At 42.4% G+C, this 27,512-nt stretch overlaps 1 pseudogene; it reads right to left on the bottom strand.

Moving 5' to 3' along the window:
- Positions 1 to 7,193: 7,193 nt before the first annotated feature.
- On the bottom strand, positions 7,194 to 20,061 carry LOC129644529 (protein phosphatase 1 regulatory subunit 14A-like; annotated as a pseudogene).
- Between the last annotated feature and the right edge of the window lie 7,451 nt (positions 20,062 to 27,512).

The raw sequence follows: 27,512 nt of genomic DNA, 5'->3' as shown, positions 1-27,512 counted from the left end.
ACTTGTGAGAAATGCAAATTCTCCCCACCCCGCTGCTGCTGCTAAGTCACTTCAGTCGTGCCGACTAAATAGACGGCAGCCCACCAGGCTCCCCCATCCCTGGGATTCTCCAGGCAAGAACACTAGAGTGGGTTGCCATTTCCTTCTCCAATGCATGAAAGGGAAAAGTGAAAGTGAAGTTGCTCAGTCATGTCCGACCCTTAGCGACCCCATGGACTGCAGCCTTCCAGGCTCCTCCATCCATGGGATTTTCCAGGCAAGAGTACTGGAGTGGGGTGCCATTGCCTTCTCCGTCTCACCACCCTAGACCCACTGAATCAGAGACTTGGGTGGAGTCAGTGACCTGTGGTTCACAAGCCCTCCAGGTGATTCAGATGCATTGGGAAGATTGAGATATACTGGCCAGCACTCTCTCCTCTTCTATGGCTGCAGGACTCCCTCTCTCCAGAGCTCCAGTGGGTCTACTTCCTTTTAAAAAAAAATTTTTTTTTTCTTGTGATGAGAACTTAAAAATTTTTTTTAATTTATTTGGCAGTGCCTGGTCTTAGTTGTGGCATTTGGGATCTTTCATGGCACGTGGGATCTAGTTTCCCAACTAGGGATTGAACCCAGGCCACCTGCATTGGGAGCGCAGAGTCTTAGCCACTGGACCACGAGGGAAGTCCCATCATTCATAACTTCCAAGAGGCTGAACTGTTTTGTCAGGGGTGGTGGTGGTGGTTTGTGTGGTGTGCCATCTGACAGGGTTGTGACAGGTATTTTCACTTATGATGGTGCTCAGAGTTATTGTGGTTTTAGTTTTTAATCTTGATGGAAATGTGTAATGTTTTCATTACAGTTGCTTAGCAAATAGAACCCTGACTTGTGACAGCCAGTCTCATCAGATTTCATGATCTCTCTTGTTTCCAGCAGCTACACTATTTTTTTCCTCAAAGGGAGGTTGCACTGAGGTGGCCCTGTGACAGCATAAAGCGGGAGGAGATTCCGGCGGAGATGCGGGTCCTGCCCTCCTCCACCCCCTCCCACCATGATGTTATGAGAGCCCCTGCCCTCAAGAAGTGCCAGGCCTGGGAAGGCAACAGCATGGTACCTGAAGGAATGGTTCTGTGCCTCTGATTCCCCCCACTCTTTAGAAAGCTCGAATTCTCAAATAGATGAATAAACTTTTTGCAGAAAGTGTGAAATATTTATTCCTTTCTCTCCAGGTCACCTCTAAGGGAGGAATTTCACAGAACTCAGTGTTGCCATCCAAATCCCCCGCACATGTGGTGAAAAGGAAGCAATAGACTTATTTCCTGTGAAAATGGACCTGGTGGCATCTTGTAAACAAGGCTCTCTTACTGATGCTGGAAGGTCCCAGAAAATAGACGATTTTTAAAATTTTAATTACAGATAAATGTGTATGTTTCTCAGAAACCCTCAATCCAATTCTCATGATTCTTTAAGTAAAAGAGTAGTGATTTGAATGGGCATCCTCGGTGGCTAAGTGGTAAGGAATCTGCCTGAAGTTCAGGAGACATGAGTTTGATCCCTGGATCAGGAAGATCCCCTGCAGAATGAAATGTCAACCCACTCGGGTATTCTTGCCTGGGAAATCTCATGGGCAGAGGAGACTGGCAGGCTACAGTCCATGGGGTCGCAAAAGAGTTGGACACAACTTAACAGCTAAACAACAACAAACTGGATTGAATAGTGGCCCTAAAAGAGATATGTCCAAATCCTGAACTCCATTACCTGTGAAGGTGACTTTATTCGGAATGAGGGTCTTGCAGACATAATTAAAGATCTAGTGATGAGATTATCCTGGATTTAGGGTGATCCCCAAACTTGATTCCCAGGTGGCTCGGTGGTAAAGAATCCACCTGCCAAGGAGAAGACTCGGGTTTGATCTCTGGGTTGGAAAGATCCCTGAAGAAGGAAATGGCAACCCACTCCAGTATTCTTGCCTGGGAAATCCCATGGATGGAGGAGCCTGGACGGCTACAGTCCATGAGGGCATAAAGAGTTGGACACAACTGAGCGACTAAACAGCAGCAGCAGCTAAGTTTACTATCCAGCGTCTCACAAGAAAAAGGAGACAAGATCAAAGACACACAGAGGAGGCCAAGTGAGGATGAAGGCAGAGACTGGAGGATGAAGCTCCAGCCTGAGGAGCACCAAGCTTTGCTGAGAGCATCCAGGACAAACTGTCCCGTCAACACCTTAGTTTCAGACTTCTGGCCTCCAGAACTAGGAGAGGGTGGGTTTCTGTTGCTTTCAGCCGCCCAGTTTATAGCAATTTGTTTCATCAGCCCTAGGAAGCTAACACATGTGCTACACTATGGCAATAAATGGCAAAGCCTATGAAGAAAGTGATTTTCTGACAAAGTGTGTATTGCCGAATATGAACCATAGAGAGGTAGAAAACTTGAGGAATTCAGTGACAATAGAAGAACTTGGAAAACACTGTTATGGATTTATCACTTTAAAAGGCACCATGCCAGGGCTTCCCTGGTGACTCATTGGTAAAGAATCTGCCTGAGACATAGGTTCAGTCCCTGATCTAGGAAGATCCCTCATGCTGTGGAGCGACTAAGCCCATGCACCACAACTACTGAGTCTACCCCCTAGCGCCCATGCTCCACAAGAGAAGCCATTTCAATGAGAAGCCTGCGCACCACAATGAAGAGTAGCCCCCACTTGCTGCAACAAAAGCCCACTGCAACCAAAAAAAGGCACTATGCCAGGACTTTGCTGGTGGTCCAGGGGTTAAGAATATGCATTGTGATGCAGGGGATTCGGTTTTGATCCCTAGTAGGGCAACCTAGATAGCATATTGAAAAGCAGAGACATTACCCTGCCAACAAAGGCCCGTTTAGTCAAGACTATGGTTTTTCCAGTGGTCATGTATGGATGCGAGAGTTGGACTGTAAAGAAAGCTGAGTGCCAAAGAATTGATGCTTTTGAACTGTGGTGTTGGAGAAGACTCTTGAGAGTCCCTTGAACTGCAAGGAGATCCAACCAGTCCATTCTGAAGGTCAGCCCTGGGTATTCTTTGGAAGGAATGATGCTAAAACTGAAACTCCAGTACTTTGGCCACCTCATGCGAAGAGTTGACTCATTGGAAAAGACTCTGATGCTGGGAGGGATTGGGGGCAGGAGAAGAAGGGGATGACAGAGGATGAGATGGCTGGATGGCATCACCGACTCGATGGACGTGGGTTTGGGTGAACTCCAGAGATGGTGATGGACAGGGAGGCCTGGCGTGCTGAGATTCATGGGGTCGCAAAGAATCAGACACGACTGAGTGACTGAACTGAACTGAACTGAACTGAGGGCAACCCACTCCAATATTCTTGCCTGGGAAATCCCATGGACAGAGGAGCCTGGCAGGCTACAGTCCATGATGTCACAAAAGAGTTAGTCAGACACGACTTAGCTACTCAACAGCAACAAGGGCTTCCCCAGTAGCTCAGATGGTAAAGAATCGGTTCAATCCCTGGGTCGGGAAGACTCCCCTGGAGAAGGGCATGGCAGCCCACTCTAGTATTCTTGCCTGGAGAATTCCATGGACAGAGGATCCTGGCGAGCTACAGTCCATAGGGTTGCAAAGAGTCAGACACAACTGAGCGACTAACACACACAGGGGAACTGAGATACTACGAACCATGGGTCAACTAATCCCATGCACCGCAACTGCTGAGCCCATGTACTCCGGAGCCTGCGAGCCACAACTATAGAGAGCCCGAGTGCCTCACCGAACAATCCCACCTGACACAACAAAAATTTCATGTGCTGCAACTAAGACCCAAGACAATCAGATAAATTAATAATAATAATAAAAAGGCACCATGCCAAGACTGTTTTACAGCTAACTCGTACTTAACTTCCCCCAAAGAAGCAATTTCCTCATTATTCCAACTTTACAAAACTATAGAGAAAAGCCCCTGAGTAATTTCATGAAGCTAGAAATACCCTAGTATCAAAGTCTGGTGAAACAAGTAGAAAAAAATAAATGAGAAATTTCATGTGTGAAAATAGGGGCAGACATTAAAAGACACTCATAAACCCAGCTGAGTATAAAGAGAATACTTATTCCACACAAGGGATATTAAAAACAGAGTTTTGGCAGAACCCCACAGGCCAAGGACAAGGGCAGAGTTGTCTAGCACCTCCTTTCCTTAAGGTACCAGTCACCCGACCTCTGCCCACCCAAGAGGACCCCCCAGACCATGAGGTTACTTGAGGGGTTGAGGAGGAGGAGTGCAGAGGCGTTTGGAAAGCGAGTGTTATCAGTGAGCATAATCCCACCACCACCACCTGGCCTTGCACTTCAAGTCAAAGGAGGGGCTCCTGACACCTGAGGGACACAGGGCCTGATAAAGACTCAAGGTCAGCAACTGGCTGGAGTTGCCCTTGTCTGACAGCAGATTATTGGTGAGGATTGTCTTTAAAAAAGGCCTGCACTTCAGATCTTCAGACCTTCAGCATTGGCCTGTGCCGATTTCCTGTGGGCCAGCAGTGGACCCCATGGAAAGAGTGGTATTTAGTAGAGATTCCCCACACTGGGCAAAAGGAGAACCGGGGACCAAGAGGAGAGGTCAACACTTGCCAACACGAGGAGGCACAGCCTGGGTTAAAATCTCCACACAAGAGAGCCTCAGTGTTGGGGGAGCAAGCCCCCCTCAGTAACTGTGAGTGCAACACACCCCAGGGTACCAACACCAGGTGACAAAGTACCAGATCAATAGGACCCCCACTCCTTATCTCTGCTCTCCCCCAGACAGTCCCTATGATGGTTAATTTTACGTGTTAACTTGACTGGAGCACGCAGTGCCCAGATATTTGGTTCAGTATGATTCTAGGTGTGTCTGTGAGCATGTTTCTGGATGAGATTAACACTTGAGTCCGTGTACTGAGAAAAGAGGATGGCTCTCCCCAGTGTGGGTGGACATCGTCCACTCCACTGAGGACCTGAATAGAATAAAAAGATGGAGGACGGGAGAATTCACTCTCTCTGCCTGACTGCTGAGCTGAGATAATCAGTCTTCTCCTGCCCTTGGCTTAGGAATTACACCATCTGTTCTGTTCCTCGGGCCTTTGGACCAGGCTGAGTCACAACCCCAGCTCTCCTGGGTTTCCCGCTTATAGACCCAGATGCAGGGACTTCTCAGCTTCCATGTGAGCTGTGAGCCACATGTGAGCCAATTCCTCATAAAAATTTACTTCAATACAAATATAGATATCCTACTGATTCTGTTTCTTTGAAGAATCCTGAGGAATACAGCCCCCAAAACATCACTTAGGAAAGAAGTAAAACCCCTGTCCCCTTCTCAGATTTCCTAGTCAGAGGCAGAGCTAAAGGGGAGGAGACATTTGAATTAGATAAAACACTGTAGTTTTAAATATTGGATTGAATAGAGCTTTTTAGTTACTAAAATGAAACTCTCCTTAGACCAAAAATAATCATGAAAGCTGAAAGCTTTCCAAGATTTCATCCAGAGTGAAGGGGAGCACACCCAGCAAGTGGGCTTGAAGGACAGTGGAAAAATTTTGCTTTCTGCTTGTACCTTACTAAGTAGACATTTGAGCAATAAATTGCTTCCCCCAGGAATGCCAGTGTGGCTCAGTAGGAGGAGAAGTTAAAAATCATGTGGTCATATCTGTACATGTCATTTGATAAAATTCAGTACACTTTCCCAATAGGAAACACCGAATAAAATAGGACTAGAAAGAAACTCGGAGAAGGCAATGGCACCCCACTCCAGTACTCTTGCCTGGAAAATCCAGAGGAGCCTGGTAGGCTGCAGTCCATGGGGTCGCTAAGAGTTGGGCACGACTGGGCGACCTCACTTTCACTTTTCCCTTTCATGCATTGGAAAAGGAAATGGCAACCCACTCCAGTGTTCTTGCCTGGAGAATCCCAGGGGCGGGGAAGTCTGGTGGGCTGCCGTCTATGGGGCCACACAGAGTCAGACATGACTGAAGCGACTTAGCAGCAGCGGAAAGAAACTACCTAACATTTTAAAGACTGGGTGGGTACTAAAAACAAAACAAAAAATAGTATCTATTTTTATTTTAAAAATTCAGAAAAATACAAAGAAAACCACAAATCATTCATATTCCCATAACCTAGAGCTAATAAAACATTTGCTCATTGTTTTTTTTTAAAGAACAGTTATTCTACTGCAAAATCATACTTGTTAAGATTCAAATAATGTAGAAAAGCACAACTACACAGTTTTTGGTTTTTTAACCACCAACTAGAAAAATCATCATTAATGCTAGGTAAACATGTACCAACCTAGACAGCATATTGAAAAGCAGAGATATTACTTTGCCAACAAAGGTCCATGTAGTCAAGGCTATAGTTTTTCCAGTGGTCATGTATGGATGTGAGAGTTGGACTCTGAAGAAAGCTGAGTGCCGAAGAATTGATGCTTTTGAACTGTGGTGTTGGAGAAGACTCCTGAGAGTCCCTTGGACTGCAAGGAGATCCAACCAGTCCATTCTGAAGGAGATCAGTCCTGGGTATTCATTGGAAGGACTGATGTTGAAGCTGAAACTCCAATACTTTGGCCACCTCATGCGAAGACTTGACTCATTGGAAAAGACCCTGATGCTGGGAGGGATTGGGGGCAGGAGGAAAAGGGGACAACAGAGGATGAGACGGCTGGATGGCATGACTGACTCGATGGACATGAGTTTGAGTGAACTCCGGGAATTGGTGATGGACAGGGAGGCCTGGCGTGCTGCGATTCATGGGGTTGCAAAGAGTCGGACAGGTTCCCAAGTACCTTTCAATATGGTCTTCCATGGTGGCTCAGATGGTAAGGCATCTGCCTACAATGTGGGAGACCCAGGTTCAATCCCTGGGTAGGGAAGATCCCCTGGAGAAGGAAATGGCAACCCACTCCAGTACTCTTGCCTAAAAAATTCCATGGACAGAGGAGCCTGGTGGGCTACAATCCAAAGAGTCGGACATGACTGAGTGACTTCACACTCACTCACCTTTCAATACATATTTACAGTAGACATACTTACATAAGTGAGAATTTAATTTTACTTAAATTTACACCTATTGAATGAGGAATATAGGCCTTTCCTTGTAATGTCTGCATCTGGTTTTGGTATTAAGGTAATACTGGCTTTGTAAAATGAATTGGGAAGTGTTTTCTACTTCCTCGTTTTCTAAAGGAGTTTGTATGGGATTGGTTTTTACTTGTAAAATGTTTTATAGAATTCATCAGTGACGCCTCTTGGGCCTGGGGTTTTCGGCACGTTTGTGTGTGTGTGTGTTTTTTTTAAACAGGCACGCAGTGTTATTGTTACAGAACCGTTGAATACAACTTATAAACAAGCCAAGACGGCGTTAAGGGGAGATGCTGTAAGAGGTCACGCAGGCCGGAGAGGATCAAGGCGGCGCCTTCCGGGCTCGGTCCTGGAGGGGCTCATGCTGCCAACGCCGAAGGAGCTGGGCTGGCGGAAAGTTGGCTGCTTGTGGAGGCCTCGGGGCTTCACCAGCAGCTCCTGGATGAAGCCCTCTGTGGGGTTCGTGCACGACTTTAGAAGATTCCTGGCTGTTCTGGCTTCTCTCCTTTTCGCTCTCTACTTTCAACAATTGACGATGTTGACCTCATTGTCTGCCTCCCTGCGCTGTACAACTCCTCCAAGCGCCCGTCGATCCACTTCTCCACCTCCAGGCTTAGCTGCAGCTTCAGCCGGTCATACTTGACGGTGACGCGCACGCGTCACTTTTGCAGCGACCCCCCCGCCCCCGGAGCTGCCCGCCCGCCCCCAACCCCGGCCCGCGATGGAGACCGCAGCTTGCTCAGCGTCCGCTCGCCCAGCCGCTGAACTGCTAGAAGGTCCTGGCCCGGCCTCCGCGCCGCGCTGTGCGCTTTCGCCTACCGCCCGGGGCACCCCTTACGGGTCGTGGCCTTTTTTGGCAAGTTTTAAATTACAAATTCAATTTTTGACGTTAATAAAGGGCTATCCAAACTTCCTGTTTCTTTTTGTGCCAGTTTAAGTAGTTTTTTTCTTTGAGAGAACTGATCCTTTTCATCAAGATTGCCCAATTTTTTGGCATAAGGTTAATTATAATACTTGATTCCCTTACTATCCTTTTAGTATTTGTGGAGACTATTGTGATGTCCCCACTTTCATTCCTAATATTAATATTTTATGTCTTCTTTCTTTTTTTTCCCCCCTTTGTCAGTTTAGCCAAAAGCTAATCAATTTTGCTGACATTTTAAAAGAACCAGTTTTTGGCTTCATTGATTTTTCACTATTGTTGGCCTTTGTGCGATTTCATTAATTACTGCCCTTGTCTTTATGATTTCCTTTCTCGCTTACTTTATGTTCCAAATTGTACTTTGTTATATAATTTCTTGAGGTAGGGTCACAGGTCATTGGCTTTAGATTTTTCTTCTTTCTAATATAAGCATTTAAAGATGTGAATTTTCCTCTTTAGCTGCATCTCACAAAATATTAGGGCTTCCCAGGTGGCGCTAGTGGTATCAAACCCACTTCCCAACGCAGAAGACATAAGAGAGGTGGATTCAGTCCCTGGATGGGGAAGATCCCTGGAGCGGGAAACAGCAACCCACTCCAGTATTCTTGCCTGGAAAATTCCATGGACAGAAGAGCCTGGCAGGCTACAGTCCATGGGGTCTCAAGGAATCAGACAGGTCCGAGCAACTTAGCACAAAATATTGTAATTTTAATGTTATTTTATAAAAGATTAAAATATTTTTCAATTTCCCATGTGATTTTTTTTTTTTGGCTCATGGATTATATAGAAGTGTATTTTCATTTCCAAATATTTCAGTTCTTTCTAGTTATTATTGTTGAGCTCTGATTTAATTCCACTGTGGCAGAGAATATAGTCTGTATAATTTCAATCCTTTTAATTTTACTGCTTAGCACCTGGTGTAAGTAAGCAGTCAGCCGTTTTGTGATGCAACGTCCTGCAAATATCAATTAAGTCAAAGTGTAATACTGTGGTTCAGATCCTCTATATCTGTTGATTTTATGTCTGGTTCTACCAATTGGTGAGGGAAGGGTGTTAAAACCTCCAATTATGTATGAAGCATTGTCAGTTCGCTCTTTGCTTAATTTTTTTTAATGGTAGAAAAGGCAGAAAAGGGAAAGAATACCAGATGGAACACATTGAAAGCAAAGGGTGATACAGTAGACTTAAAGCCAAACATGTCAGTTATCACCTAAATACAAAAGGATCAAATTCTATGATTAAAGATAGAGATTTCTAATTAGTTTATTTAAATGACCCAACCTTATATATATGAGACACATTTTAAATATAAGAACACAGATAAGTTGAAAGTAAAAGGATAGAAAAAGATATATCACACAAACAGTAAGAAACAGTAAGCACAGAAAGCTGGAGTGGTTATATTCATATTCAAGACAAGGAGAACTCTCAGAGATAAACAGGGACATTTTATAATAATGGTGAATTCATCAAGGCCTTCCTTGGTGGCCTTCCCAGGTGGAGCTAGTGGTAAAGAATATGCCTGCCAAAGCAGGAGACATAAGAGACAAAGGTTTGACCCCTGGGTCAGGAAGATCCCCTGGAGGAGTAAATGGTACCCTACTCCAGTATTCTTGCCTGAAAAATCCCATGGACAGAGAGGCCTGGTGGGCTACAGTCCAAAGGGTCGAAAAGAGTTAGACCCAACTCGAGAGTCTGAGCATACAGCACAAACATCAAGAGACAGTTATAAATGTGTATGTGCCCAATATCACAGCTTTAAAATCCATGAAACAATATTTGACAGAATTAAAAGAAGGAAGGGACAAACCAATAGTCACAAAAGATTTTAACTTTCCTCTCAATACCTTAAGAAGAGTGAGACAAAAAATTAGTAAGGATATAGAGTTCTCATCTATAGTATTAATCTTTTTGATCTAAGTGTCATATATAGAATATGATACCTACCAACTGCAGAGTGAAATTTATATGCAAGCACACATGAAACTAAGAGTATATTTGTTGTTGTTCAGTCACTAATTCATGTCTCTTTGTGACCCCATGGACTGCAGCATGCCAGGCCCCCCTGTCCTTCACTGTCACTCAAGAGTTTGCTCAAACCCATGTCCATTGAGTCAGTGTTCCTATCTGACCATCTCATCCTCTGTCGCCCCCTTCTCCTCCTACCCTCAATCTTTCCCAGCATCAGGGTCTTTTCCAATGAGTAAGCTCTTCAGATTAAGTGGCCAAAGTATTGGAGCTTCAGCTTCAGCATCAGTCCTTCCAGTGAGTATTCAGGGCTGATTTTCTTTAGGATTGACTAGTTTGATCTGCTTGCAGGCAAGAGACTCTCAAGAGTTTTCTCCAACACCACAGCTCAAAAGCATCAATGCTTCAGCACTCAGCCTTCTTTATGGTTCAGCTTTCACATCTGTACATGACTACTGGAAAACCATAGCTTTGATTAGGTGGACCTTTGTTGGCAAAGTGATGTCTCTGCTTTTTAATATGCTGTCTAGGCTTGTCATAGCTTTCCTTCCAAGGAGCAAATGTCTTTTAATTTTGTGACTGCAGTTCGTGTTCACAGTGGTGTTGGAGCCCAAGAAAATAGTCTGTTAAAGCTTCCACTTTTCCTCTTCTAATTGCCATAAAGTGATGGAACTGGATGTCATGATGTTAGTTTTTTGAATGTTGAGTTTTAAGCCAGCTTTTTCACTCTCCTCGTTCACCCTTATCAAGAGACTCTTTAGTTCCTCTTGTCTTTCTGCTGTTAGAGTAGTATCATCTGAATATCTAAGGTTGCTGATATTTCTCCTGGCAATCAGCTTATCATTCATCCAGGCTGGCATTTCATATGATGTACTCTTCATGTAAGTTAAATAAGCAGGCTGCCAATATACACCCTTGTCTTACTCCTTTCACAATTTTGAGCCAGTCAGTTGTTCCATGTCCAGTTCTAACTGTTGCTTCTTAACCTGCATACAGGTTTCTCTGGAGGCAGGTAAGGTGGTCTAGTATTCTCATCTCTTTAAGAATTTTCCACAGTTTGTTGTCAATTAAGCAAAAGTAGATGTTTTTCTGTAATTCCTTTGCTTTCTCTATGATCCAACGAATGTTGGCAATTTGATTTCTGGTTCCTCTGCCTTTTCTAAACCCAGCTCGTACATCTTGAAGTTCTCAGTTCACATACTGCTGAAGCCTAGCTTGAAGGATTTTGGGTGTAAATTTACATATGAAATGAGCACAATCGTATGGCAGTTTAACATTCTTGGCATTGCCTTTCTTTAAGATTGGAATGAAAGACAGAGTATGTGCTGGACCATAAAACAAAACAGCATATATCTGAGGATTGAAATTATACAAAAGATGTTCTCTAACCACAATGGAATCAAATGAAAAAATCAATAATGAACATATTGAAAATTTCCAACTATTTAAAAATTAAATAGAAAATTCTAAATAATCAATGGATCAAAGAGAAAATCACAATGGAAAATAGAATAGTTTTTAACTGACAAATAAAGAAACTGTAACATATTGAACATAAACCTGATGTTGTTCAGTCACTCAGTAATGTCCAACTCTTTGCGACCCCATGGACTATGGTACGCCAGGCTTACCTGACTTTCAGTATCTCCTGGAGTTTACTCAAACTCATGTCCATTGAGTTGATGATGCCATCCAACCATTCATCAGCTGTCACCCCATTTTCCTCCTGCCCTCAATCTTTCCCAGCTGACATAAGAATAAATAAAATACGAAATAGTCATAGGTGTTAGTGAAGTTAAATTAATAATTAATAACTTTTCCACAAAGAAAACTCTAAACCCAGATGACTTGATTTCTACCAAACATCAAAGGAAGATACATTACAAACCAAACAAAAACTCTTTCATAGACAGAGGAAAATGAAACTTCTCCCTCATTTAAGAGGACAGGATAATCCTGATATCACAAATCAACAAGGGAAGAAAATTATAAGAATGGAATATTTCAGACCTATGTTGCTCATGAATATAGACGCCAACATTCTATTAGCAAAACATTAGCAAATCAAATAATTCTAATAAGATAGAAGGATAATATCTAATGATAAACAGGTTTTATCCTAGGCCTGCAGGGTCAAATGTATACATCCATTTAATTAATATCCACAAATCAATCACCACAGTTTGCTGCATTTACTGAAAAAAAAAAAGGGGAAGACTGCATAATCATCCCCATAGATTCAGAAAAAGCACTTACTCAAATTTAACATCAAATTCAGCCAACTAATATAAAAGAAGTTTCTTAATCTGATGAAGCACATTCTTAAAGAATTACAGTTAAATCACACACAATGATAAAATATTGAATGCTTTAACATCAGGAACAAAACAAGAATTTTACTCTTGTTCTATTCAGCATTGTAGTGGAAGCCCTAGCCATTCCAAAAAGGCAATGAAAAGAAACTAGAGACATAAAGATTGGAAAGGAAGACGTAAAAAATGTGCTAATTGGCAGACAACATGATTATATTTGGGTAGTATCTAAAAGAATATACAAACTAATAAGTTGACTTGGTGAATACAAGTTCAAAATTTAAAAAAAAATCTATTGTATTTCTATCTACTGGTCACATACTAGAAAATAAAATTTAAAAATCAACACACTTACCATAGCAATAAAAATATTTAAAACCTAGGAAAAGCTCTTTAAAAATTATGCAAGTCCTCTATTCTGAAAGTTACAGGCATTGTCCTAAACAAATAAATTAACAAAACCAACCCACAAACTACAGAAGACCTTACCAAATGAATAGATGTAACATGGTCATATGTTCATGATTAGAAAACTCAGTCATAAACTGTGAACTTCCAGATGTTCAAGCTGGTTTTAGAAAAGGCAGAGGAACCAGAGACCAAACTGCCAACTTCCGCTGGATCATCAAAAAAATAAGAGAGTTCCACAAAAACATCTATTTCTGCTTGATTGACTATGCCAAAGCCTTTGACTGTGTGGATCACAATAAACTGTGGAAAATTCTGAAAGAGATGGGAATACCAGACCACCTGACCTGCCTCTTGAGAAATCTGTATGCAGGTCAGGAAGCAACAGTTAGAACTGAACATGAAACAACAGACTGGTTCCAAATAGGAAAAGGTGTACGTCAAGGCTGTATATTGTCACCCTGCTTATTTAACTTATATGCAGAGTACATCATGAGAAACTCTGGGCTGGAAGAAGCACAAGCTGGAATCAAGATTGCCGGGAGAAATATCAATAACTTCAGATATGCAGATGACACCACCCTTATGGCAGAAAGCAAAGAACTAAAGAGCCACTTGATGAAAGTGAAAGAGGAGGGTGAAAAAGTTGGCTTAAAGCTAAACATTCAGAAAACTAAGATCATGGCATCTGGTCCCATCACTTCATGGCAAATAGATGGGGAAACAGTGACAGACTTTATTTTGGGGGGCTTTAAAATCACTGCAGATGGTGGCTGCACCCATGAAATTAAAAGACGCTTACTCCTTGGCAGGAAAGTTATGACCAGCCTAGACAGCATGTTAAAAAGCAGAGACATTACTTTGCCAACAAAGGTCCATCTAGTCAAGGCTATGGTTTTTCCAATAGTCATGTACGGATGAGAGAGTTGGACTGTAAAGAAAGCTGAGCACCGAAGAATTGATGCTTTTGAACGTGGTGTTGGAGAAGACTCTTGAGAGTCCCTTGGACTGCAAGGAGATCCAACCAGTCGATCCTAAAGGAGATCAGTCCTGAGTCTTCATTGGAAGGACTGATGTTGAAGCTGAAACTCCAATACTTTGGCCACCTGATGCAAAGAACTGACTCATTTGAAAAGACTCTGATGCTGGGGAAGATTGAAGGCAGGAGGAGAAGGGAATGACAGAGGATAAGATGGTTGGATGGCATCACCGACTCAATGGACATGAGTTTGAGTAAACTCCGGGAGTTGGTGATGGACAAGGAAGCCTGGCATGCTGCAGTCCCTGGGGTCGCAAAGAGTCAGACATGACTGAGCAACAACTAAACTGACCTGAGGCAAAGTTTGAAAACAGGCCATGATCTCTCCCCTCTAGCATTAAGCCCTGTATAGTCTGATCTGCCCCATTTGAGTGAGGATAAGTGACGTGCTTTTAGCCAACAGAACATGGAAAAGGTGACAGGCTATCACTCTTGTGATTATGTTGTGATAAATATAGGCAGTCCTCACTTTGCACAGTAGTGTAGAACAAGTTGAAACTGTTCACAGTGACTTTAATAATCTTAGCCTTAATAATAATCTTAATCTTAATAACCTTAATAATCTTAATCTTAAGGAGAAAAATTGTGATTATTCTGTGACCTTTAAAAATGTTTGAGAGGGGACTTCCCTGGTGGCTCAATGGTAAAGAATCTGCCTGCCAAGGCAGGAGACACAGGTTCAATACTCGGTCCAGGAAGATCCCACATGTTGCAGAGCACCTAAGCCGGTACACCACAGCTATTTCACCCACCGAAATTACTGAAGCCCACAAGCCTAAAGCCTGTGCTCCACAACAAGAGAGCCCACTGCAATAAGCCTGTGTACCATAACAAGAGTGTTGCCCCTGCTCACTGCAACTGGAGAAAGCCTGCACACAGCAACGAAGAGCCGGCGCAGGCAACAGTAAATAACTAAATCTGGAAAAGACATAACAGCATAGACATATTATTTTAAAAAGAAGTTTGACAAAGCATTAACATCTTCCATGAAAGTGAAAGTGTTAGTTGCTCCGTTGTGTCTGACTCTGTGACCCCATGGATTGCAGCCCTCCAGGCACCTCTGACCATGGATTTCTCCAGGCAAGAGTACTAGAGTGGATAGCCATTCCCTTCTCCAGGGGATCTTCCCCATCCAGGGATTGAACCCAGGTGTCTTGCTCTGCAAGTGGATTCTTCACTGTCTGAGCCACCAGGGAAGCCCCAACTCTTCCATACTGTTAATTATAAATATGTCAGGAAATGAGAAAATAATAAAATTAATATTTATTCAGAACATTGTAATTTAAAATAGCAGAAACATTGGCAGTATCTACTAAGACTAAAAATTCACATATCATATTACCAAGCAATTCCACACAAGACCAAGAGAATATATGTCTACCTAAAATATTTAGGTTGGTGCAAAAGTAATTTTGATTTTTGCATTATTGAAATTTGCTGTTTGATATTGGAATACATTCTTAAATAAATGTGGTTATGTTATACATCATTTTAATGTGCATTTCTTGCTTTTGCTAATGATTTATTATTTGATGTTTATATTTATTTTAGACTAGGGAAATGTTAGCCAAAAAAGCAAATTTGAGCACTTTTCTTATATTCGAGTTCAAAATGGGTCATAAAGCATCAGAGACAACTCACAACATCAACAACATGTTTGGCCCAGGAACTGCTAACGAACGAACAGTGCCGTGGTGCTTCAAGAAGTTTTGCAAAGCAGACCAGGTGAGGAATGCAGTGGCAGGCCATTGGAAGTTGACAGTGACCAATTGACAGGATCATCGAAGCTGATTCTCTTACAACTACATGAGAATTTGCCAAAGAACTCAACATCGACCATTCTATGGTCGTTCAGCATTTGAAGAAAATTAGAAAGGTGAAGTCAGACACGACTGAACGACTTCACTTTCACTTTTCACTTTCATGCATTGGAGAAGGAAATGGCAACCCACTTCAGTGTTCTTGCCTGGAGAATCCCAGGGATGGGGGAGCCTGGTGGGCTGCCGTCTCTGGGGTCACACAGAGTTGGACACAACTGAAGTGACTTAGCAACAGCAGAAAGGTGAAAAACCTCAATAAGTGGGAGCCTCATGTACTGACTACAAATCAAAAAATATCATCATTCTGAAGTGTCATCTTCTCTTATTCTACACAGCAACAATGAACCATTTCTCCATTAGATAGTGATGTGCGATGAAAAGTGGATTGTATTCAACAACCGGCAATGACCAGCTCAGTGGTTGGACTGAGAACCTCCGTAACACTTCCCAAAGACAAGCTTGCACAAAAAAAGGTCATGGTCGTTATTTGGTGGCATGCTGCCTGTCTGATCCACTACAGCTTTCTGAATCTTGGCAAAACCATTACATCTAAGAAGTATGCTGAATTGCTAATCCTGCTTGTGATGCCAGCTGTCTTGCTATTCACACTGTCTGCACTGTTCGCTGAACCCAGGGTAAGTAAGAGGCTGGAAGAAGACACGAGGAGCCGCAGGAACTGCAGACATGTTTATTCTCTCCTGGCTGGCACAGCAGCCATAACACAGCCTCTCTCCTGGCTGATGCAGAAGCTGTGGCAGCAGCTACCATATAACCATAACATAGCCATAACACAGCCATAACATAACCATGATGCCACCCCAATGTAGCCCCAATGCAACAGCAAAGCCTTACCAGATGGTGCCCATACAGGCATACTGCACAAAGTAGCCCAACCAAGCAAGCGCATGCACAGTGCCGTAAGTGATCTCAACTGTTACACAACCATGCAAAGTCTTTTTCACAGAACATGGGCCAAGAGGGCATGAGAGCATGGGGCAAGAGTGCCTGACTGGCACCATCTTGTTAACTTCCCCACATATGCTCAGCAAGTTGATGAGATGCACTGAAAACTGCAATGCCTGCAGCCAGCATTCGTCAATTTTTCTCCACAACAGCACCCAACCAAATGTCACCCAACCGATGCCTCAAAAGTTGAACCAATTGGGCTACAAAGTTTTGCCTTAAGGGCCATATTCACCTGACCTCTTACCAGTTGACCACCACTCCTTCATCTCAACAACTTTTTACAGGGAAAATGCTTCCACAACCAGTGGGAGGAAGAAAATGCTTTCCAAGATTCATCAAATCCCGAAACACGGATTTTTATGCTACAGGAATGAACAAATTTATTTCTTTTTGACAACATTGTGTTGATTATAATATTTCCTATTTTGCTTAATAAAGATGTGTTTGGGCCTAGTTATAATGATTCAAAATTCACAGTCAAAAACCACAATTACTTTTTCACCAACCTAATACAAGTGTAATAATTTTCATAGCAGTTTTATTTATAATAAAAAAAAACTCTTTAAAAATCTACTAAATTTCTGCCTTCATAAAAATGGATCAATAAATTGTAGCATGTGTTCAGTTGTGTCTGACTCTTTGGAATCCAGTGGACTGTAAACCACCAGGCTCCTCTGTCTATAGAATTTTCCAGGCAAGAATACTGGAGTGGGTTGCTATTTCCGTCTCCAGGGGATCTTCCCCACCCAGGGATCAAATCCTCATCTCTTGCAATGGCAGGTGGATTGTTTACCACCAGCGCCACCTGGGAAGCCCAAATTGTACTACATCCATACAATGGACTGTTACAAGGCATTTAAAAATCACACATGCAATAACACAGATTAATATTTAATATCTAAAACATTAAGTTGAGCAAAAAAGCTGTATACACAAAAGTATATATACTATTGGGATACTGTTGGATTTGATTTATATGAAGGTCAAGTACAGGCACATCTACCAATGGTAATAGAAATCAGAAGAGTAGTTACCTTTGGACATGGGTGTTAACTGGGAAGAAGCATGTGGAAAATTTTTGGAGTGATAAAGATGTTCCATATCCGAATCTGGTGATAACACTGATGTATAATTGGTTCAGTTCAGTTCAGTTCAGTCGCTCAGTCGTGTCCAACTCTTTGCGACCCCATGAATCGCAGCACGTCAGGCCTCCCTGTCCATCACCAACTCCCAGAGTTCACCCAGACTCACGTCCATCGAGTCAGTGATGCCATCCAGCCATCTCATCCTCTGTCGTCCCCTTCTCCTTCTGCCTCCAATCCCTCCCAGCATCAGAGTCTTTTCCAATGAGTCAACTCTTCGCATGAGGTGGCCAAAGTACTGGAGTTTCAGCTTTAGCATCATTCCTTCCAAAGAACTCCCAGGGCTGATCTCCTTCAGAATGGACTGGTTGGATCTCCTTGCAGTCCAAGGGACGCTCAAGAGTCTTCTCCAACACCACAGTTCAAAAGCATCAATTCTTCGGCGCTCAGCCTTCTTCACAGTCCAACTCTCACATCCATACATGACCACTGGAAAAACCATAGCCTTGACTAGACAGACCTTTGCTGGCAAAGTAATGTCTCTGCTTTTCAATATGCTATCTAGGTTGGTCATAACTTTCCTTCCAAGGAGTAAGCGTCTTTTAATTTCATGGCTGCAGTTGCCATCTGCAGTGATTTTGGAGCCCAAAAAATAAAGTCTGACACTGTTTCCACTGTTTCCCCATCTATTTCCCATGAAGTGATGGGACTGAATGCCATGATCTTCGTTTTCTGAATGTTGAGCTTTAAGCCAACTTTTTCACTCTCCACTTTCACTTTCATCAAGAGGCTTTTTAGCTCCTCTTCACTTTCTGCCATAAGGGTGGTGTCATCTGCATATCTGAGGTTATTGATATTTCTCCCTGCAATCTTGATTCCAGCTTGTGCTTCTTCCAGCCCAGTGTTTCTCAGGATGTATTCTGCATAGAAGTTAAATTAGCAGGGTGACAATATACAGCTGTGACGTACTCCTTTTCCTATTTGGAACCAGTCTGTTGTTCCATGTCCAGTTCTAACTGTTGCTTCCTGACCTGCATACGATTTCTCAAGAGGCAGGTCAGGTGGTCTGGTATTCCCATCTCTTTCAGAATTTTCCACAGTTTATTGTGATCCACACAGTCAAAGGCTTTGGCATAGTCAATAAAGCAGAAATAGGTGTTTTTCTGGAACTCTCTTGCTTTTTCCATGATCCAACGGATGTTGGCAACTTGATCTCTGGTTCTTCTGCCTTTTCTAAAACCAGCTTGAACATCAGGAAGTTCATGGTTCACGTATTGCTGAAGCCTGGCTTGGAGAATTTTGAGCATGACTTTACTAACGTGTGAGATGAGTGCAATTGTGCGGTAGTTTGAGCATTCTTTGGCATTGCCTTTCTTTGGGATTGGAATGAAAACTGACCTTTTCCAAATGTTAGCAATTTGTTATTTTAAAAACTTTTTGGATACAGTTGTAGCTGTGCCTTGAGGGAAACCTATAGCTCTAGATGCATATAAGAGAAAAGAGGCTGAAATTAAATTATCTTAACTTCTATCTCAAGAAGTTACCTAAAAGGAAAAAAACTGAGCAGAGTAAACCCAAAGAAAGTAGAATAATGGAAATAATTAAGACAGAAGCAGGATGATTAGGAAGCAGAAAGACATCCAATAAAGAAAATAATTGAAGTCAAAAATTGATTATTAAAAAGATTAATAAATTTGATAAATCCCTAACAAGACTGATTAAGGGAACAAAAAAAAAGTAGCTAACAAGAATTTAAATGGAACATCTGATTATAGATCCTACAGCCATGTAAAAACAACATTATAAGCACTTCTATGCTAATACATTTGAAAATTTAGGTTAAGTTGAAAATTTCCTTGAAAACCATATCACAATTAGTTTTGAAAATGCAACTAATTAAGAAAAGAGGTGGCAAAGAATCCGCCTGCAACGCGGGAGGCCCTGGTTCGATTCCTGGGTCAGGAAGATCACCTGGGAAAGGGATAGGCTACCCTCTCCAGTATTCTTGGACTTGCCTGGTGGCTCAGATGGTAAAGAATCTGCCTGAAATGTGGGAGATCTGGATTTGATCCCTGGGTTGGGAAGATCTCCTGGTGGAGGGCATGGCAACCCACTCCAGTATTCTTGTCTGAAAAATCCCATGGACCAAGGAGCCTGGCAGGTTGCAGGGGTCACAAAGAGTTGGACACGACTGAATGACTAATCACACAGCACATAATTATTAAGGCAGTTTATGTGAAAAATTGAAACTGAAGGACTGAGATAGAACTGCAGCCAATGTGGGGGTGTGCAGTTAGACAGCCTGCTAGTTTTCCAGAAGGACGGTGATGACAGAGGGGACTGCCGTCTCTCACTTGGTCCCTGTTTCTGCAAGGCAGGTTTGCGCCTGGGTCAGCACTGGCGCGCAGTACATGGAGGCGCCTGCAGCAGCCGTCACAGACCTCCAAGCGGGGTTGAGCTGCAGCGTCAGCATGGATTACTGAGAGACTGGTGCCTTTCCATGGCAGGCACTTCTGCTACTTCTGCATCTGCCAATCCTGGAAGAGTCTGTGTCACCCCAGGCAGGAACCTGAGGAGCAATCTCCAGCTGAGTAACAGGACTGGAACCGACAGAAGATTCCAGATCAAAAAAACACAAACAGCATGTGAAACAGAATAATTGGTTTCCAACAACATCATGTATCAGAAGATGCTCCTTAGAGATTCTCTGCTGAAAACCGTGACTGCTGTCTGAGGTCAGGGGAGTGATTTTGGCTCATCTAGTCAAAGGTAGAAGAAGCTCAAAATTATATTAGGCCCTTAAAGAGTAGGGTGGAATACATTAGGAAAAAGTATATGATAGCTAGCCTACCAAGCAAGAAAAAAAAAAAATTAGAACATAAACTTCCCAAGGTAGGAGTTTTGTCTGCTTCATTCACTGCTGCATCTCCTGTGTTCTATATATTGCCTGGTATGAAGACTCTCAGTGAATACTTATTGAATGAATGAACAAAGGAGTCAAAGACAAAGGTGGGATTAAACATCAGATTGTAGGAGCTAGGCCTGTTTTTGGAAAATGAGAGGAATCAATTTTTCACAGGTTACAAGATAAAGGAAGGGATACTGGGCAAAAATAAAATTAAAATAGTATCAAAACTTCCAGATCATGTTTCCACACTAAAAAATCCACTAGAGAAGTGGAAATTTAAAAAAAAAATAAACAAATGGGGCCTAATTAAACTTAAAAGCTTTCGCACACCAAAGTAAACTATAAACAATGTGAAAAGACAACCCTCGGAATGGGAAAAAACAATAGCAAATGAAACAACTGACGAAGGATTAATCTCCAAAATATACAAGCAGCTCATGTAGCTCAATACCAGAAAAACAAATAACCCAATCAAAAAATGGGCAGAAGACCTAAAAAGACATTTCTCCAAAGAAGACATCAGTTCAGTTCAGTCGCTTAGTTGTGTCTGACTCTTTGCGACCCCATGAATCGCAGCACGCCAGGCCTCCCTGTCCATCACCAACTCCCGGAGTTCACTCAGACCCATGTCCATCGAGTCAGTGACGCCATGCAGCCATCTCATCCTCTGTCGTCCCCTTCTCCTCCTGCCTCCAATCCCTCCCAGCATCAGAGTCTTTTCCAATGAGTCAACTCTTCGCATGAGGTGGCCAAAGTACTGGAGTTTCAGCTTTAGCATCATTCCTTCCAAAGAACTCCCAGGGCTGATCTCCTTCAGAATGGACTGGTTGGATCTCTTTGCAGTCCAAGGGACTCTCAAGAGTCTTCTCCAACACCACAGTTCAAAAGCATCAATTCTTTGGTGCTCAGCCTTCTTCACAGTCCAACTCTCACATCCATACATGACCACTGGAAAAACCATAGCCTTGACTAGACAGACCTTTGTTGGCAAAGTAATGTCTCTGCTTTTGATTATGCTATCTAGGTTGGTCATAACTTTCCTTCCAAGGAGTAAGCGTCTTTTAATTTCATGGCTGCAGTCACCATCTGCAGTGATTTTGAAGCCCAAATAAATAAAGTCTGACACTGTTTCCATATAGAGATGCCTAATAAACACATGAAAAGATGTTCAATTAGGGAAATGCAAATCAAAACTACAATGAGGTTTCACCTCACAACAGTCAGAATGGCCGTCAACAAAAAATCTACCGACAATAAATTCTGGAGAGGGTATGGAGAAAAGGGAACCCTCTTGCACTATTGGTGGGAATGTAAATTGACACAGCCACTATGGATAATAGTATGGAGATTCCTAAAAACAACTAGGAATAAAGCTACCATATGACCCAACAACCCCATTATTTGGCACATAGCCTGAGAAAACCATAACTGAAAAAGCCACATGTACCCCAATGTTCATTGCAGCATTATTTACAGTAGCCAGGACGTAGAAGCAACCTAGATGTCCATCAACAGATGAATGGATAAAGAAGCTGTGGCACATATATACAATAGAAAATTACTCAGCCAAAAAAGAAATGCATTTGAGTCAGTTCTAATGAGATGGATGAACGTAGAGCTTGTTATACAGAGTGAAGCAAGTCAGAAAGAGAAAAACAAATATTGTATATTAATGCATATATATGGAATCTAGAAAGATGGCACTGATGAACCTATTTGCAGGGCAGCAATGGAGACGGAGAGGAAGACTTGTGGACACAGTGGGGTAAGGGGAGGGTGGGACAAATGAAGAGAGTAGCATGGAAACATACATTACCGTATGTAAAATAGACAGCCTGTGGGAACTGGCTGTATGACGTGGGGAGTTCAAACTCAGTGCTCTGTGACAACCTAGAGGAATGGGATGGAGTTCAAGGAGGTTTGAGAAAGAGGGGACATATGCATACCTATGGCTGATTCATGTTGATGGATGGCAGAAACCAACACAATACTGTAGAGCAATTATCCTCCAATTAAAAATAAATTATTAATAAAAATAAGTACAGTCAGAATTTGAATTACTAACAGGTATTAAGTGATTATCTACCATAGCAGGTATAAACATTTAATACATCCCAGGAACCTACTCTTCACAATTAAGGAATGAGAGTTGCAGTTTTCCTTCATAATTGTATGGGCCAAAGGAACATTCAGTTCAGTTTAGTTCAGTTCAGTTGCTCATTTGTGTCCGACTCTTTGTGACCCCATGAATCGCAGCACGCCAGGCCTCCCTGTCCATCACCAACTCCCGGAGTTCACTCAGACTCATGTCCATTGAGTCAGTGATGCCATCCAGCCATCTCATCCTCTGTTGTCCCCTTCTCCTCCTGCCCCCAATCCCTCCCAGCATCAGAGTCTTTTCCAATGGGTCAACTCTTCGCATGAGGTGGCCAAAGTACTGGAGTTTCAGCTTTAGCATCATTCCTTCCAAAGAACTCCCAGGACTGATCTCCTTCAGAATGGACTGGTTAGATCTCCTTGCAGTCCAAGGGACTCTCAAGAGTCTTCTCCAACACCACAGTTCAAAAGCATCAATTCTTTGGTGCTCAGCCTTCTTCACAGTCCAACTCTTACAACCATACATGACCACAGGAAAAACCATAGCCTTGACTAGACGGACCTTTGTTGGCAAAGTAATGTCTCTGCTTTTCAATATGCTATCTAGGTTGGTCATAACTTTCCTTCCAAGGAGTAAGTGTCTTTTAATTTCATGGCTGCAGTCACCATCTGCAGTGATTTTGGAGCCCAGAAAAATAAAGTCTGACACTGTTTCCACTGTTTCCCCATCTATTTCCCATGAAGTGATGGGACCGGATGCCATGATCTTCGTTTTCTGAATGTTGAGCTTTAAGCCAACTTTTTCACTCTCCACTTTCACTTTCATCAAGAGGCTCTTTAGTTCCTCTTCACTTTCTGCCATAAGGGTGGTGTCATCTGCATATCTGAGGTTATTGATATTTCTCCCGGCAATCTTGATTCCAGCTTGTGTTACTTCCAGCCCAGCGTTTCTCATGATGTACTCTGCATATAAGTTAAATAAGCAGGGTGACAATATACAGCCTTGATGTACTCCTTTTCCTATTTGGAACCAGTCTGTTGTTCCATGTCCAGTTCTAACTATTGCTTCCTGACCTGCATACAGATTTCTCAAGAGGCAGGTCAGGTGGTCTGGTATTCCCATCTCTTTCAGAATTTTCCACAGTTTATTGTGATCCACACAGTCAAAGGCTTTGGCATAGTCAATAAAGCAGAAATAGATGTTTTTCTGGAACTCTCTTGCTTTTTCCATGATCCAGCGGATGTTGGCAATTTGATCTCTGGTTTCTCTGCCTTTTCTAAAACCAGCTTGAACATCAGGAAGTTCACAGTTCACGTATTGCTGAAGCCTGGCTTGGAGAATTTTGAGCATGACTTTACTAGCATGTGAGATGAGTACAATTGTGCGGTAGTTTCAGCATTCTTTGGCATTGCCTTTCTTTGGGACATTACCAACACATTTAAGGCAGATCTAACAATTCTAAAATAAGTCTACTGTCTTTGAGGACATATATGTATTTATATATTTGGAAAGATAAAACTTTTTTTTTTTAATAATCAGAAAGACTTCTTTGGGGACTTCCCCTGTGACCCAGTGGCTAAGACTCTGCACTCCCAATGCACGGGGCCCGTGTTCAAACCCTGGTCAGGGAACTAGGTCTCACACAACAAAGATTGACGATCCCACATGCTGCAACTAAGACCTGGCATGGCCCAATAAGCAAATACACAATAAATATTAAAAACAAAACAAAAAGACTTATTCCACAAGTGCCAACATCTGTGGATTTATTTCAGGCAGGTGCTGTTAGTGGGAGGTAGAAGTGGGAGACAAGTATAAATAGAATATGGGGCTGGGGGCCTCGGACACTCTTCCTGGAGACCGGGAGAGGCCAGCCACACAAGAGGCTGGATGCTGGGGTATCCAAACAAGAGATCAAGAAAGTCTCACTGCAGTGGTCACCATGACATCCTTCTTTTGCTAAAAGTAAGTCCTATTCTCACTTTTCCTGGCATTTCTCTTTTCATAATTTGAGTGACAGGTCTCATGTCTACTTCTACTTTTGCAGAAAAAACCCTGAGAACTTTGTTCTCTGTGGGCCTCATTTTAAATGCATTTACCCTCTGCAGAGTGACATACTATAGGTGATCAGCTACTTGGAAAACAATAACATTTTTTTCTGATTTTTCTTTTTTTTGCCTGTCTGGTTCCAACAATTCTAGTGGTTGCTTCCTCCTGTATATACTTCTACCACTTTAATGAGCATTTGGATGTTATTTTGATCTCTCTGTCTTAATAACAAACTATAAAATAATTTCAATATTTAAAACATACCTCATGGAGATTTTGTGGGAGTGATAATGGGGAGCTTTACGGTTTATATTATCCCCATCTGGGCGGGGGAGGAATGAAAGAAAAAAAGAACCAGAACTAAAACTAGCTCTGTTTAGATGTCTTTGTACAAATAGAGAAAGAGAAGTGAGGTAAGAAACCCAACAGATAGTACTGATTGTACATGGAGTGCATGAATTTAAACTTCTTCTTCATATACCTCTGTATTATTTGTTAAAGCAAGCATGAATTATTTTTGTAATTTCCTGAAGCTGAATGAACTAAATGTAACAAATGAGAAACATTATGGTGTTTCCTTAAAAAATTAAACATGGAATTACCCCATAATCCAGCAATTCCACTTCTGGGTGTATACCCCCAAAGAATTGAATCAGGGTCTCAAATAGATATTTGTACCCAAAGTTCATAGCAGCATTATCCATAATAAACAAAAGGTGAAAACAACCCAAGTCATCAATGGAAAAGATTATACAGAAAAAAATATTATACATTCTTGCTGTAATAAGTTAAACAATACAGACAAAACTAAAGTCTTCCTTGACGACTTTCCTATTTGGACACACAACTTTAAACACACTGAGTCTTACTTAATCCTCATCACCAGCCCATGATTATTATTTTTTTTTTTTTTAATTTTCTTGGCTGAGCCACTTGGCATGTAGAATCTTAGTTCCCTGGACAGGGGTGGAACCCACACCCCTTGCATTGAAGCGCGGAGTCTTAGCCACTGGATTGCTAGGGAAATCCCACCAGCCCTTGATTTAAGTATTACTGCAATCTCCATTTTACAGATGAGGAAACTGCCCTGCAGAAAAGGGAATGACTTCCTGGGAGTCAGAAAGTTCTCCCTTCTAGATTTCAACTCGGGCAAACAAATTACTGACTATGCTCTTGCCTCTCCCTTTGTGTCAAACTCTGGCTGGGTACTGAGGACGAGGATGTAGCCGCTGCTCTCATGGAGTTCTCAGTGTGATAAGAGGGGAGATACAGAATTACTCTAATCCCTCATGGAAATGCAAATGTTAAACTGATGACACCTACAGATCAGAGGCTCTTTCTTTCTGTTCTCAAAAAGAGATATTTTTTACAAGATATTAAGTTTCTTTTAAAGATGAACTTAAGTTGTATGTAGACTTTTGGGTTTTTTTTGAGTCTCAACTCAAACGTCACCTCCTCAGAGAGCCCTTTCTAAATTACTCAGAATAAAACAGCCCTCTGTCCCATGTCAGTTACTCTCTCACACACAACTGACTACCTTTCCTTACAGTGTTTTCTTTACCTGCTACTTTCTGTTCTTTATTTGTGTGTTTGCTGTCTGTCTTCCCCCACTGGAATGGCAGCTCTGTGAGAGCAGGGGTCTCATCCATCCTGTTTACACTGAGCCTCCTGTGGTGAGAACAGGGTCTGGCTCTTGGTCAGTGGCTGTATTCGTTTCCAAGGGCTGCCATATCAGAGTACCACAAACTGGGTGGCTTAAATGAATGTAAATTCAGAACTTCCCTTGTGGTCCAAGTGTTAAGAAGCCTCCTGCCGATACAGGGGACATGGGTTCCATCCCTGGCCTGGGAGGATTCCACGTGCTGTGGGGCAGCTAAGCCCATGTACCGCAACTACTGAGCCTGAGCTCTAGAGCCCAGGAGCTACAACAAGAGAAGCCTGCGCACCGCAACTGGAGAAAGTCTGCTTGCAGCGATGATGGCCCGGTGTAGCCAAAAATAAATGTTAACTTTCAAAAAGCAAACAAAGAAATTTATCACTTATTGGCCTTTTGGCTAAGATCAAGTGTAAAAAACAGAAACTTATTCTTTCACTGTCTTGGAGACCAGCAGTCAAGGTGTTCAATCAAGGATTTCAACGAAGGTGCTGGTGGGACCGTGCTCTCTGGGAAGGCTCTGGGTTAGGCTTCTTTGTCTCTTCCCTCCTAGATCTGGTGGTTGCCCACAGCCCTTCCCCTTGGTCTGCACTGTATCATTCCAGCTTCTGCTCCTGTCTTCGCATGGGCTTGCTCCCTTTGGACAGCTCCTCTGTGTCTCTGTCTCCAAATACCTCTCTCTATCAGGACACTAGTCATTGGATTTAGGGCCCACTCTAAGCCAGTATGATCATGTCTTAATGCCATCTACCAAGACCCTATTTTAAAATAAGATCCCAGTCATAGGTACCAGGGGTTAGTACATCAACTTATTTTGGGGGGTAGGGGTGGGGACACAATTCAACCCACAATAGCAGTCAATAAATATACTGAACAAATGAGCTAGCATTCTCTGGAAAAGTGGTACAATACAGTGAACTCTCAAAGGGGTTCAGGCAAAGGCTCTGGAAGGCATTATTCCCCCCAGGTTTTGATCCAACAGAACATAAAATGTCTTTTGCTGGCTGTAGTAACTAAAGTTGTGTGTGCAGTTCAAGGAAAATAATGGCTCCAATGTTCTAGATGGGGTATGGAGTTTTAGTTGCTGTATTATCAATGTTCTTCTATATTTAATTTATGAGAGTAATGTAATGCCATTATAAATAAAGTTTGGAAAAGAGAGAAAAGAAAATCAACCCTAATACCACTTCCTTAATGTACGTTGGAGGAAATTTA

The sequence above is a fragment of the Bubalus kerabau genome, chromosome 2 (genome assembly GCF_029407905.1).
Source record: "Bubalus kerabau isolate K-KA32 ecotype Philippines breed swamp buffalo chromosome 2, PCC_UOA_SB_1v2, whole genome shotgun sequence".
In the NCBI taxonomy this organism is placed as follows: domain Eukaryota; kingdom Metazoa; phylum Chordata; class Mammalia; order Artiodactyla; family Bovidae; genus Bubalus; species Bubalus kerabau.
Note: the sequence above shows the minus strand (reverse complement) of the source record. Positions and strands in the feature narration are given on the sequence as shown.